This window comes from Dinoponera quadriceps, unplaced genomic scaffold (assembly GCF_001313825.1).
Source record: "Dinoponera quadriceps isolate SergipeBrazil2010 unplaced genomic scaffold, ASM131382v1 scaffold1395, whole genome shotgun sequence".
NCBI lineage: Eukaryota > Metazoa > Arthropoda > Insecta > Hymenoptera > Formicidae > Dinoponera > Dinoponera quadriceps.
In genome coordinates, this window is record NW_014556488.1 from 252,863 (window position 1) to 267,051 (window position 14,189).

At 40.3% G+C, this 14,189-nt stretch overlaps 1 protein-coding gene across 4 annotated transcripts in view; it reads right to left on the reverse strand.

Moving 5' to 3' along the window:
• Positions 1 to 14,163, reverse strand: part of LOC106747707 (extracellular serine/threonine protein CG31145) — a 50,579-nt gene extending 36,416 nt beyond the window's left edge. For 2 of the 4 annotated variants that reach the window (XM_014625509.1, XM_014625507.1), the window contains exon 1: positions 7,718 to 8,099. The gene's annotated coding sequence lies outside the window, so the exon portion shown is untranslated. Of the gene's footprint in view, positions 1 to 315; positions 535 to 7,717; positions 8,100 to 13,853 lie in introns of those variants that run through there. The other 2 variants (XM_014625510.1, XM_014625508.1) reach the window with 2 other exon arrangements.
• Between the last annotated feature and the right edge of the window lie 26 nt (positions 14,164 to 14,189).

The following is a 14,189-nucleotide window of genomic DNA, read 5'->3' on the forward strand; positions in this document are numbered from 1 at the left end:
ATATATATATATATATATATATATATATATATTTCAACAAGTGTGTGATCGGAACTAATGATGAGCTTACATCGGAATGTACATTAGTAGTCGCTCGTTAGTAGTTAGTTGTACTGCAAGTAAGCAAGTGACTAATCCTTTATACGTATACAATTAAGTATATGAGTACCGAATAACTTTGCTTAATTAATTAATCTGCTAATTGATTCTGCCACTTATCGCAATCGCGCTGTTAGCACTGAGTCTTATTTCTCTTTTTCTCTCTTTTTTCTCTAGAATTCAGCGGTGAGTAAACGTAAGGGAAAAAAAGATGACCTTTCAGGGATCAACCGGCCGAGAAGAATCAATTTCTTGACGGAACTAAGCTTTCCCCAGATTGACTTTCATCAGTTTCTCAGACAGCCCTCCTCTCGCCGGTTCCGAAAGGACCGACGAATTTGAAATTCGACGTCGCTGATAGACGCACGTTCGTGCGAATTCACGCTCGCGTTTCTCTCCAAGTCCGTCCGTCCGCAATTTTACCGGATTCACGTGCTAAGAAAGGAAGAAGAATATATATTTTATCTTAATATTAGTTCTTCGTGTTCGTTCTAAACCTCCGCAATTTGCTCTTCGTCTTTGGAGAAATTAAAAAATAATAAAATGAAACTCCACGAAAACGTTAAATCTCGTACAAACGTAAAGTTCTGCGGTTCCATCAAAATCTATGACTAATTTTCGGTCTCGTTTAGATAGACCTTGAGCCGCTAATGATCCACTTAGGTACTCTAGAAGGATAACTTGTACCCTTGACACCTCAGGACAATGATAAAGCGATGATAAAGGGGTAGAGAGATACAAGCTACGTCGCAGTTGTAATCGCAGCGGGTACAAATGCTGGAAAATGAGGGGTCTGATAACATACATAGCACGACATACGGTTCCGTACAACGAACGCTTATCAGAAACCGGTGTAACGAAGAGTCCAATGATTCACAGCGACTTTAGTAGCCATAATACTTTATTATAGCGTGCACACACGAAATATCTCTCGACAAAGCTTCAGGAAGATCCAGTCGAAAGTCAAAATGTGGAATATTTCATTGTTTCGTCGTCGGTCGAATAATTTTTTTTTTAATTACTTCGATTAAATTATTCGCGAGTTCTTTATTCTGCTTGTACAATTGGCGTTCTTCGGACCTCTCGTCTGACAAGTGTATACAAAGACATATATAACTACTTATCATCGCGCGGCTTCGATCGGCTCGTCTCATTAGCCGAGATAATTAAGTCAATTTAAAGTTGCTGTCTCGTGTACTCCTTTCTCTCGGATAGCCGTCAATCAATCGCCTTATCAATTGCTCCCTCGCGCAGCCAACGAAACTAACTCATTCTGTCTTCTTTCCTCACGAACACATCGGCGGCTCGGCGTCGAAACGGTTCAACCGCGAGAAACCGCAACTTTCTTATTCTAAAGAAAAAGAAGCGACAAGGGGAAAAAATAAGAAGCAATGGAGAGAAAATTTCAGAGTTTAAGCTTTCCGATTAAGAAATTTCTCGATAAATTTTTTAACTCGAGTGCTTGACACGCAACTCTCTCCTAGATTTCCTATTAAATCCTCTCCTGTGCAAAAAATGTGAGATCTCTCTTCTCGAGACACGAAATTCGAGCGTCGAAATTCCGATTTCCGATTGTGTCCGATATTTAATTGGTGCTATCGCGACACCGCGCGTCAAGTATTCTCGGTGATAAAACAAATATAATTGCAGACAATGAATCACAGAGCAACAAAGGATCGTTGGATCCCAGAAAGATAGAGAGAACTAAAGAGAAAGAGAGACAAGCAAACGCATATCGTCTTGACGAACTCGCGATCGTTTATGAATTATTTATCGATCGTTTGAAACGTGTCGTAGTGTCTTTACCCGAATCGCTCGGGTAAATTTGCGTGCTAAAGGAGGGCACAAATTGCAGGAAAATTTAATTGGATGACTTGGCGAGAATCTAGTAAAATATAGTCCAGTAAAGCTTGGCGTTGCTAAAACCTGGGCCAAAATTTTTGCATGTAAAAGCGAAACAAAAGATTCCGAACGAGGCGATGAAATCGCATCTGTGCTCTTCGGCGAAAAGAAAGCGGAAGGTCGAGTGCGGAAAACGCGAATTTTACGTTTGCCGTGACATCGACAAGCGTTATAAGGTGCTTTTCTGCACACTACTATCGTTATACGGCCACTTTTCTTTCCTCTATACATATTATTCCGCTTCGATTCGCGAAGGGCCATCTTTCCTTCCCTCTCGTTCTCCCGCGAAAAGTCGCAAACGAGGTGACGCGGCGTTTCGCGTCATGTGTTTCGCGAACGTACACGATAATCCAGTCGCGCCTTTCCAGTGAGGAAACACGTCGGCGAGTGTTCGAGTGTCCATATAAGAAATGTAAAGAGTTAGATAAAGGAATGTAAAGAGTTAGATAAAGATTAAATATAGAAATTGCGTCATAAGAACGGCTTGATCAATTTAGTCTGCAAACAATAAGGCGAAGTGGAAGAACCGAGGCGAATCGAAGCTCACAGTAATATATATATCTCGCTATCCGGTTCTCGCTGGAGAATACAGCGGTGATTTCTTTCGCTTTTGAGCTTTTAGAAAAAGAGGTAAAGACGATGAGATATATATTTTTGCCCCCTGAAGATTGGGTAAATTTTAGACTGCGCGGCGCAGAGATAAAGTCTCCGAAACAACAGGGGCAATAATAACGGCAACACGAGAGAGTGTTTCTTCGAGGAGTTCCTGGCGAACTCGTATCTTGACGATAGCGCTTCGTCCGCGTCATCTGCTCGCGCGAGCAGGAAATTGCGAGACGAGGGTAAACTTCTCGCTTCTCGCGCGGAAAAGTTTGTCACGGCCAACTGCGAGGGCGGCACCAAGAAATGATCACAGAACCAAGAAATGATCGCCTGACCGAAAGAATCCCACCGTCGACTCCTACACTCCTTCTCGCCCCGTCGACGATCCCTAAATCGGTCGGTCGGTCGGTCCTTTTAAAGGTCGCTCGCGGCATAATTAATTACCGAGAAGAGCTTGCGTTGACAACCGTCGTCAACGTCCTAGTCTTATAAATAGCGGATATTATATTTTGAGAAACGATTTTATAAATGTGGATTCAAGGATACCGTTTTTTCCTATTTCCTCTCTGGAGGATACGATTGGAAAATGAACTCTTCGATTGTGAAACGAATCGCGAATAAACATGAAAGAAAAATAAATTTCTGAAAGAAAAATAGAGGACGCGAAAAATTCGTGCGCGGTCGTAGCGTACACGGTGCGCACTCTTTCTCTCATTCTCCTGTCCGAGCGAACGCGTGGATCGCTACAGTAGATCTCGCAGTTCCGCGCCTGTTCGTCTTAATATCCGTGCCGTCGTGGGTGGACGAGATAAAGCTTAATCAAGAAGGAGGCGCGCGCGCGACGGCCTTATCCGTCGCAAAGCGAGACACATTGCGGTCGCTCGCTCGACACCGACGATACGTGCGTCGCATAATGCCAATCATGCGAATATCGCACCACCGACCGTCGCCTCTGTCGAGTGATGATACTCGTAAATTCACCCGACAACTTTGTTCGTCTACGGAACCCCTCTCGGCGGTGCTGGTGGTGGTGGTCCTCGCGAGAATCTCGCATATCGTGGGACAGAAAAAAAGACCGATTCTCGCAAGCCGCACGCAAATGGGGGGAGCTATCGTTTTCCTCTATCTTCGCTCAGAACAGATGCTGCAGCCAACTCTCGATATTCCAGTCTCTCGAGGAATTGAAGAGCTTCGAAAGCTCTCTCGAGACACAAATCGACGCTTATTCGTTGTTACGAATAAACGAACGAGCGAGGAGACGTGGAAAAACACGAAAATGTACGGATGGTAAATTGAACGAGCGACCTTTGGTCGCTTCCTTCGCTATAAAGAGAGTAATTAGCGAGCGACTATAATCACCGTCTGTTCAAACAATAAATGCTGAGTCAGAAGCTAAAATGGCCGAAAATATATCTCAAGCACTAGTGTAAGAAGTGGCGTCCCTAATTAACAAGCCACCGTGAGCAAACGCGAAAAAAAAGCAACGAAAGGAGAAAGGAAAGAAAGAAAAGAGAGGAGGCACGTTATCAGATGCCATTATGTTCTTTTATATGTGCACAGGTGCACCGCTCGCATACATTACACGCGAAAATGTTTAACGAATTCAAAAATGGCGCCCCATTAAGAAGTCGCAGACCGCAATATCAGCCGTATCAGACAGATATGGAGTGAAAATATTGGATTGAGTCATAAATAACTCGCGGCGCAGATACGGCAAATATTAATCCTTTTTTTTTCTTCTGAACACACACACACACACAGCAGAAATCGATAAACCGCTTGCTGAAATGGAGCCGCGACTCCGTCAATAGTGAATACATTATATAGACGAGATTAGGCTCTGCTGTAAAATATTTTACATGCAAAAATTAATTTACAGGCGGAAAGAAAAAACGATTTGCGAACGTAAATTTCTCAATTACGACGTATCGCGCGGATAAACACAGCATGGGAAAATATTCCAGGATCGATCCGAAAAAGCACGGCCGACCGCTACTGCAAATTTTTTTTTTGTAATTTTTTCCCTTTTAACGCGTGCGAAGGTGCACTCCGGGCACAAACGTCGAGAATATTTAAGTAACGAAATCAAAAGTGAAAGCCTAACTGCGAAACGAACCGCGTATGAACACGGAACGAGAGCAATTTGGAAAAACACAACCGACTGCGACTGCATTTTTGCGTGCATACACACAGGTGCGCGTGCTCACACGCGTCCAAGCATTTATTGTAGCCCGCGGCGAATAAACGCGTACTGCTACCTACGTCATAAATATTGTATTTTGTTCTGTTTTTACACGCGCATCGCTCGATGCATGATAATAATCATTGCGATAGCATCGGCCCATCCAAAGCCCTTCTTCCGATTTAATCTTATATCGGTAATTATATTCTTGAGCAAATGTCGTAACCTAATATTTACACGGGAATGAAGTCATCGATAAGGCGCAAAGATTGCATCAAAATGAAAAGTTATCTCTAATGCAATAAATATTGATAAATTGTACATTCTCTCGTACCAAAGGACTTTTAGTAGAAATGTGAAATGAATACGTATCGCGTTACGCACGCACGATTTGACATATGATTTATTATTACTAAAATAATAATTATTCTGCATGTTTTATCTCGAGAGAGTATCATGTTGTAGGAACATTAGAAGAAGAACGCGCATTCTCTTTCTCTCTCTCCTTCCCTCTCCCTCGGGAATCAGGATTTCGGCCAGCTGGAACTATTCTAGATCACCGGTTCTATTTTCATAGGCGCTCGTGCTTTACGCGCATCCCACGTTCCCTCACTACGAATCTCGATGGCCGTGAAAAACTCGAAACGTCTTTTCTCGTCCCTGTGTTCGGTTGAATTCTCTCGGGAGACAAAAACGCTCTCTTCCCTCTGTTCATAACACGGAGCGTTGCGTGTACTTTTTTTTCTCGTGTTTACACGAATCAATATCTCTGGTCATATCTCGCGTGTGTAAATATTGAAAGGTAACATCTACGAGAAAAGAAAGCGTATACCTTATGAAATATCTCATATGCGAAATATTTTATTTCAACAGATTTTCGACGTAAGACACAAATAGCAAAAGCGAGATACAAATATAAGACACGATGTACAAGCAAGATATGCGACTACTAATCGCTATGAGCATCGCCCTTTTCGCGTATCGCGAACGTTGCCGGGAATATCATTTAATTTAATGAATTATAATTTCATCCGATGAATCTGATTAATTGCTTCTCGCTCGTGCGTACTCGTTCTCGAAGCGCGTTTTCCTTTCACGGACGACTCTTCGCTTTCCGCGCGAGAGTCGCGACTCCGTCCGCGTTTCATTAATCCACGAAATTATGCAATCCACAAGTCGCAAAACGATAAACGACCAACGCGTATTATTAGATTACGCCCCCCTGGGCCTCCTCTGAGCTTCGTGAGCAATGGAGAAATGGCATTTTAAACGTGGACCGATTTTTTATTCGAAACTTTGTCCGGCAGATTCTAATCGCGACGAATCGCCAAGGAATTTCCTTTAATTAACGCTACCGACTTAACAGCTTGATATACGTTTAATTAACCTATTTTCACCATTTGTCCGGTTTCTATTTTATAACCATAACAACTCTCCGTTGGGAACTCCCTCTCTCTCTCTCTCTCTAGTTCCTAACATTTTCAAAGCTCCATTACTTATGCACATAATGCATTAGAATATGCATTTAAATATATATTACATTTAAAAAAACGTTAACATATGCAGTCATATATATTATTACAATATTAAAAAGATATCAAATCATCTATCGGTAAAATTGAACCAGACGATTATAATAATTCATTAAAGTATTATGATAACGCAATACACATATGTGTCTGTAGTATTACAACAGTGAAAGCAATTGTCATAACAACACGTTAAAAGAGCGGACCCCATAAATTGAACGCTGCCCAAATTAAAATGGAAAACGCCGTTCCGATTCGAAACAGAGCGTTTGTTTCGACAGTCGCTCAGTGGCAATGTGATAAACCGCATAATAATGTCAATTTGCCTGACGACGACAACGAACAATGATAAAAAAAAATTCCGAATACTAATTCCAAAGCTTATTCCACGGTAATAATAGAGTGAGATACGCTGTTAATTGCAAAATTCCGCCGTGTCAAAATGGCCAACGCAATTCAGTCTCCTCCCCTTTGGAGACCGTTTACAGGAAAGATAGCGCGCGACCTCCCAGAAAATAATATAACAGAAAAATATCATAGTGAAGTAGTTGTAATTTTATTACTACGTTCGCGCGTTGCTTTATCGCAAATTTCAATATTCTTTATTTAAACAAAGTATGTCATGTATGTGTTCCATTTTTTTACTATATCCCATTAAACACCATATTTTGTTCGATTATTGTTAGCAAAATTTTTAATTTAAATAATTTTCAAGAAATTATTTCGAGTAGAATATTACTCCTGGCCGGAGTGAGATCTAAAATGTACAAAGTGTTCAAAGAGAAGAGTGTCAAGAGAGGGAAAGGGGAGGTCTAATTACTCTCCTAGAAACTATAACCGCGGGAAGAGAGAGAGAGGGGGGGAGGGGGAGAAGGAGAGGATGCTTAAAAAAGGCTTTCGTAATTAAAATATGAATAAACATGCGTTACTTGGCGCTTAAGACGACTTTTCCATGAATTATTTATCGCACCGTACCGTTTTCTTCTTCCGCGAATTAGCGATGCAACCCTGCATTTTGCGCGAGTACATGTAAAATTATTATTCGCGTTCGAAGTATGCATCGTCGTTGGCTTTATGACCGGAAAAATAAACCTTCCTGCTTCGAAATTCCGAACGGCATTATTGCTTTTGCGCTCGTAGCAGAGTTCGTAAAAACAAATCGACTCGATCACTTTTCCGGAAGCACATACTTCTGAGATTTAATTTCCGATCAGATTTCCGCGGAAATTATACAGAGTATTCTTTCGTAAATACAACCAGACGATGGTTTAGCATCTCGTACACAGTTTTCGACGAAGTTTTTGCTCCGCAAAAAGACGCCAATAGCCGCCAATAGTCAGACGTGTTGCATTCCAAATTATCAAAATTTTCCACGAAATATTATTAATTATGACAAACTTACTCTCTCGATAAGGCTCGTCGCGCAGTCAGACCAAGCCGCCGGTGGGTTCGAGGCAAAGGGAACAGCACACACAAATCTCACACTTGCGCGATCATCCTTTGGGTCACGGAAACTCTCCCGACGGTGACGACGACCGACGTCGCGACACCGCGAACAATCGCGAGGCGCGCGCGGGCGTAATGTCGTACGGTCGTCGATTCGATTTGAATCGCAACGAGACGAAACGCACGACCCGGTTTGTCGAGCGCGTCACGCGATCACGCAATGTACAACGATGTCGCGAGAGCGGGCGAAAACCTCCGAGGGGAGCACCACGTGGTCGTGCGGTTCTCGAGATAGACAGCCACGCACGTGCGACGGAATCCTGCTCGCGCGGCGACAGCTCGCTCCGTACTGCCGCGTGGAAATGCCGCGCGCGCGTTCTCGCCGCTCGCTTCACCCGGCAGCACGCCGTCGCTCCCACCGTCACCCTATCCTCCCTTCGCTCCGCACTTCGCAAGGTGTGTCGTATAGTCGTCCGAGAGAGATCATCCCGCAAGGGTGGGAACATTACGATGTCTTAATTGTTTTGTATTTATATTTTATTTACCATTGTTGAGTCTTGAGTGCGGCTTCACAGTTACATTCGGATTGATTGATTCGTTGGGACTTTTACAGACAAACTGCCGTGACTGTAAACATAAGCGTGAGCTTCAGATGAAGGACGAATGAGGATATTGGATTTAGGATTGTTTCAGAAGAAGATCAAAACGATGGTATATTTGATCGTAAACAAAAATAATTAAAATTTCGATTGAATAATAAAAAGGATTCCGACCAAAACTTCAGCTTATCATAATTTGCATGCGAAGGCACTAATATGTATGGAATTCGATCATTCTTCGCCAGGTGCGAAAAGTTCGCGACGTTTTAATTGTCTAGAATTTATGTATGTACCTTCAATGTTGATCTCTGTAACACGATTAATGTCGAATATCGAGTCGATCGATTCCATGTTGCGGTTTGCATCGAGCAAACAAAATTTCATTGTCCATCTATCTCCCTTCTCCCTCTCAGCTTTCAAAATCACCTCGTGTTTCACCATAAGGGTTTTTTCCAATGAACAATAAACATTAACTGGAAACAATTTTCCACGTTCGAAACATACTTATCCGAATGCGGAGAGAATGAAGAGAAGGACCAAGGAGAGACCGTTTTTCCCAATTACGTTTCACGACTGAACCTTACCGTTCTGCGAAATCCAGCCAGAGGAATGTTCGCAGCTCGTAAAAAAAAGGTATTAGGCAGCACATTTGCCGGTGAGTCGAATTTCCAATCACTTTGCCGTTTCAGAAACGCATTCGACAATGACAAATTACCGCGTTTGCTACGCGAACTTCACGTTATTTCAGATCCCATTTTTGTACATAGTGATGTGCCACGCAGATATAATATTCGTTCTATAGAATATTTATTTCCTCTATAATATTCCATAAATATGGCCGAACGTGTAATAAAAATTAAGGAATGGAAAAAGAGATCTGTCGAGGTAAAATTGTCAATTTTTTTGCTCGCGTTGTGGAAAGCTATGGAATATTTTCCATAATGTATAATTTAAAAAGATAAAATTGGCTTTACGTAATATTACGTGAAAATAATACTTCTGGCAATTTCAGTTATTTTCCCTTATTTTTTTCCAACAGAATGTAGCATTTTTTCTTACTTTTCTCGCAACGCGATGCCGAAACACACTTCATTAGCGTTTCTCTCGCAAATGTAACCTAAGGGAGTCAAGGCTACATGGGTTGTGCGGGGGAGCAAAGGTATCAGTATCGCGTGAAAATTTATGGCAAAGCGAGATATTATTATCGCAAAACGTGGAAATTGGTCCGCTAGGAAAAAAATGATAAAATCGTATCTGTTTTCGCGTAAATTTACGCGCTGACATTTGCGGCTCTTTTTTTCCTCCCCGTATCGCCCTCGTTTCGCTTCTCACAAATCTGTGACAACTTTTTTCCACAAATATTTATTACCCGCAACTCGATCATTTCTGTTTTTAATGTTTGCGGTATCTACTTGCAATGTCCATTTTCTAACCATTAAGTGTCATCCTTGCATGTTTTATCGCAAATGACATAGTAGTAATAAAGAGTTGGCCTTGTGCGTAAGAAGTTTTAAGACGAAACAGTTCATGGATCTGGTTCTATGATCACGGCACTGTAATATGAAAATTCGTGAAAAATTAAACAAAAAAGATATTAGATTAATCAAAAAGTTCATTAGATTTTTTTTGGCAGAATTTCTTTTAGATTTAATTTGAAACTTTAAATAGAAGTGGCCTTCGCCTCTGAAGAATATTAAAGTCTACATTTTTCTATGAAAAGAAAAATACTTTAAAAATACCAAATATTAGACTCCTTTAGGCATATCGAATGAACTACAATTATAATCGACACTGTAATTACAATTTACCTTTTAAATTTTTTTCATCTTTTTTTAGCCTATTGGACATTCAAGTTTTTGTGACTGTTAAAAATCTATTAGAACTCTATGCGTACTAATAGATTTTTAACAGTCACGTAGGCGTACGCTCTGTCGAAAAACTGACGAAATCGTAAAACAAAGAGAACAATTTTTTTAATTTAAAAGAAAATGTATTCAACTCGTATTTATCTAAACTTGTGTTTATTTTCATTATTTTTATAATTCTATTTGATGAAAAGTTCATTTACGAAAACATGTAAAAATGGCACGTACGCGAAATAAACGAAATTCTTTGAAAATAATTATTCGATAAATTAATTTCTTTACCGAGTGATAAGTAATCACTTCTCGCATAGTGTTTAACCCCTTGACATACAATGACGTCTGGGAGACGTCATTCATTTCATGTACCATTGTAGATTTTGACGTTTCCGAGACGTCAAGAACTGTCTCCGGCGGACGCCGTGCAGTATATTATTAGATTATTCAATTGTTTTACTTGTGCGTCGATTGTGCTGTTTTATTTAGAATGTTCAAGATGCTCCCTCCTTCTCAACAGTGCCGATAACAAAATCGCATCGGCAAACCAGTAAATCAAAAAGAAGTACATTGAAAGCAGTATTCAGTATAGCAATGATCTCGCACGGCGAATGCCATACTATATATTTGAATTTAGTAAAAATTAGAAATAATCCTTGTAACATGTCTGAGTTGAATGTATAGTATGAAAGTGACGATGAATGTCTAATGGGCTATTCTAGTGATGATAATGAGATTGAAAACAGTCATCAAAATGTTCATACTGTTGACTATTCAAGTGATGACACATCACATCACATTAACATTATATATCAATCTGATTAAATGTTATATAGCGATGCAAATTTCAAAATAAAAAGTTCTGTTTCTAAGCTTGCACATAACTGTTCATTGAGCAAAATTAAGTAGTATTTTTCGGACGCATCAAATTCCGTTTTATTTGTATGTGAAGGGATTAAGGTGGTTTTTGGGAGAAAGAATCTTTCATGCCGTTAGAAAATTCGATGGATGCGACGCGACGAGACAATAGTCGCGAAAATGTCGATTCACTGAACAAACAGCCGAATGACCGAATTTTCACCGCGATTTCCGGCGTATTTGCGCGGACTTATACACATACCAAGTACGTGATCGAGATTCCGCATTTTCCCCACGGTACATCTGAAATGTACGAAAAATTCCAAAGGTACTGAAGTAAGTCTATACATAAAGGACGCTGAAGCGGAGAGATTGTATTTATATAATAGCAATAGTTAACAAAATATGAATAAAATAAAAGGAAAATTTATATGGCAGTAATACTAATATTACTATTATATTATATCGTTTCTATCTTAATCGAGAGAAATACATGTGCGTATACGTATGTGTATGTATAGGCGCGCATTTTCAAAAGAAAAATATCTGTTATGATTATTTATATTTACCATATTATTTTATTTATATTTACCATAGTTCTTGTATTTACATTTATTTATGAGATGCATATACTGTTTTGATAAAAAATGTTCCATTCTTTCTTTCACATATTGGCTGCCAATATTTTAATAACGATTCGCGATACTTCGAAAAACGCGCAATAAAAAAAGAAAGGAATTTGTAAAATGAACTTATATACATCACGCTGCAAAAAAAAGGAGAAAAAACGAGATGATGAAACGAAGCGCCCAGATGTGTATTCTGCTTGAACAGGTTCGCAAATTATTTTCGCACGTTCCACTTGAAAAAATACGTTTTTCGGGAAGTTTGACTCGAAATATTGTTTTGCACGCCTCGCGGCAGTTCGTTAATTAAATATAAGCCGGTATGACGCAAAATATTATGTAAACTCTTGTTGAAACGTGTACAAACTTTTCCAATGGAATCGTTCTCTTCGCCAGCGACATAGATTATTTTCGAAATAAAGTGTAAACGTCGAATCTGCAATATGCAGCATGTTTTTACGTGTCAATATTAATTATGCTTCAGCATTATTTTCCATTTATGTGTGTGTATACTTTTGTAGCCGAGTCTCGAATTCAAATTTTGTAAGGTAAAGTGAGATTTAAATTAATAGAAGAATGTGAATTTTTAATATAAACCTGATATCGTAGCGTATTTACAAAGAATCCTATATTTTTAATTGTTAATTAAATTGTCAGTGCTTGAATGCTTTCGTCGAGGGGAAAAAGTAGCTCCAATTTAATCAAATTATCCTCTCGTGTACTAAAATTCCCTTGTACATATCGGAAGACACATCCCATATATACAGAGATTTGAAGATAGCGCCGGTCACCATGAGCAAACAGCATCCTCGTATCGTTTAAACGGAGCAACAACTCGGGGTCAAGGAGAAAAAATGACGTTCTCCCAAGCGTAGATCGGCGTATAGATCATCAGAAGAAGCCACTTCGAAAAAGTAGGACGAAAGGGCTCGGGTTCGAGCTCGATCCCTCGAAAGCGCGCAATCTCCAGATAAAAATCGCGAGCGGCCGTAAAAGCAGCATTAAATTCAAATTGCTCGTATCCACGGCGTGAAACTTTAAGAGACGCGGCCTCGTCGTCGTCGTCATCAAAAAGAACAGGGGGAAGAGAGAAGGAAAGAAAGAATAGAGAGGCGTCGTAAAGGCGCCGCGACGCAACGCGTATACTACATCGATGTACAGGATGCTTCAACCAGGAAGCTGATGGTTCTGCGTGAAAAGATAAACCGAGAACGTGGAATAAAATCTTTTTTGTACGAAGCTTTGTCTTCATTTTACCGCGAACAATTCATTCGCTGCAAAAGCGAATAAAAAAAGTGCTATTATTTAATTTAGTATATATATATATATATTCCGACAATACCGTGTATAAAAGAGAAAGAGAAAGAGTCTCTCGGAATGGTGAAAATGTTAAAGTACAATTCAACGTTGACTTTGAGATACGCTTATATAACCGAACTTACTCATGTGTGTTTATCGACACGAGCTTTGTCGGCGAACTTTTCTTTTGGTTCGGGTAATCGCTCGGTACGAAAGCCGAGTCGATTACGCTTATAAAAGAAATTTTATTTCCACTACAAAACCTGTACAAAACATTTGCTCTTTTTTTCTTTTTTATGAGAATGAATGTGGCTCTAAAATAACAGCAAAATTTATTTATTTTCCATATATGTAATAAGATACGTTATAACCGATATTCGTGGTGATTGACGTTGCACGAAATAATTGATAAAATCAGTCTCTCGTGTAACGAAATAAATGTTTATTAGTCGACGGAAAAAGAAAAAAAGACGCACAAGAGCCGAAATACGAGATAACCGGAGAGTGCTGACTTTACCGACTATTTTCTCCGGTAATACCGTCGGTCTTTGATACGTCGTCGATGTCCGAGATTAATTTTATTTGAAAGAAACTGAGATTTTATTGTGCAAATCAAAAAGGAATTTCTTGTATTTCTTGTATTTATCCCTACAGAATAAAAATACAATCTGATTGCTTTTCATTTTATGCAGCGTTTTTTATTTGGACTCTCAGGTCCAGATTACGCGTTTCTGTTTTCAACATTCCGAGTAAATCGCCTTGGAATCTAATATATCGCTCAATTGAAGTCCGCAAAAAAAACGTGTGACTTGGTGAGCAAAAGTCGCAACCTCTGCTTTATCGGTACTCACCGACTGTTCCTGCGGAGGATCGACAGCGCAGCGTCGTGGAACGCGAAGGTTTGAATTCCGAACTGCAACAGCTGCGAGGCGGCTCGCGACGGCATTACGCGCCCAACTTTCCTCCGTCGAGACGAGACGAAAGCGCAAAGAGCGCTTATTCGAACTTCGAACCTCCATTACGTGACGAACGCGCGACATTTTATCCAGCATCCACTGCGATCGAGGTTGTATGAGACAATCGCTTTCGGCGGTCTCTCAACGATATGACCTCGTTACGACCAACGTGTGAAACTCACCTTCCGGCAATCCCGACACGTCCGAGTCCGCACGCGAGACTCATCCTCG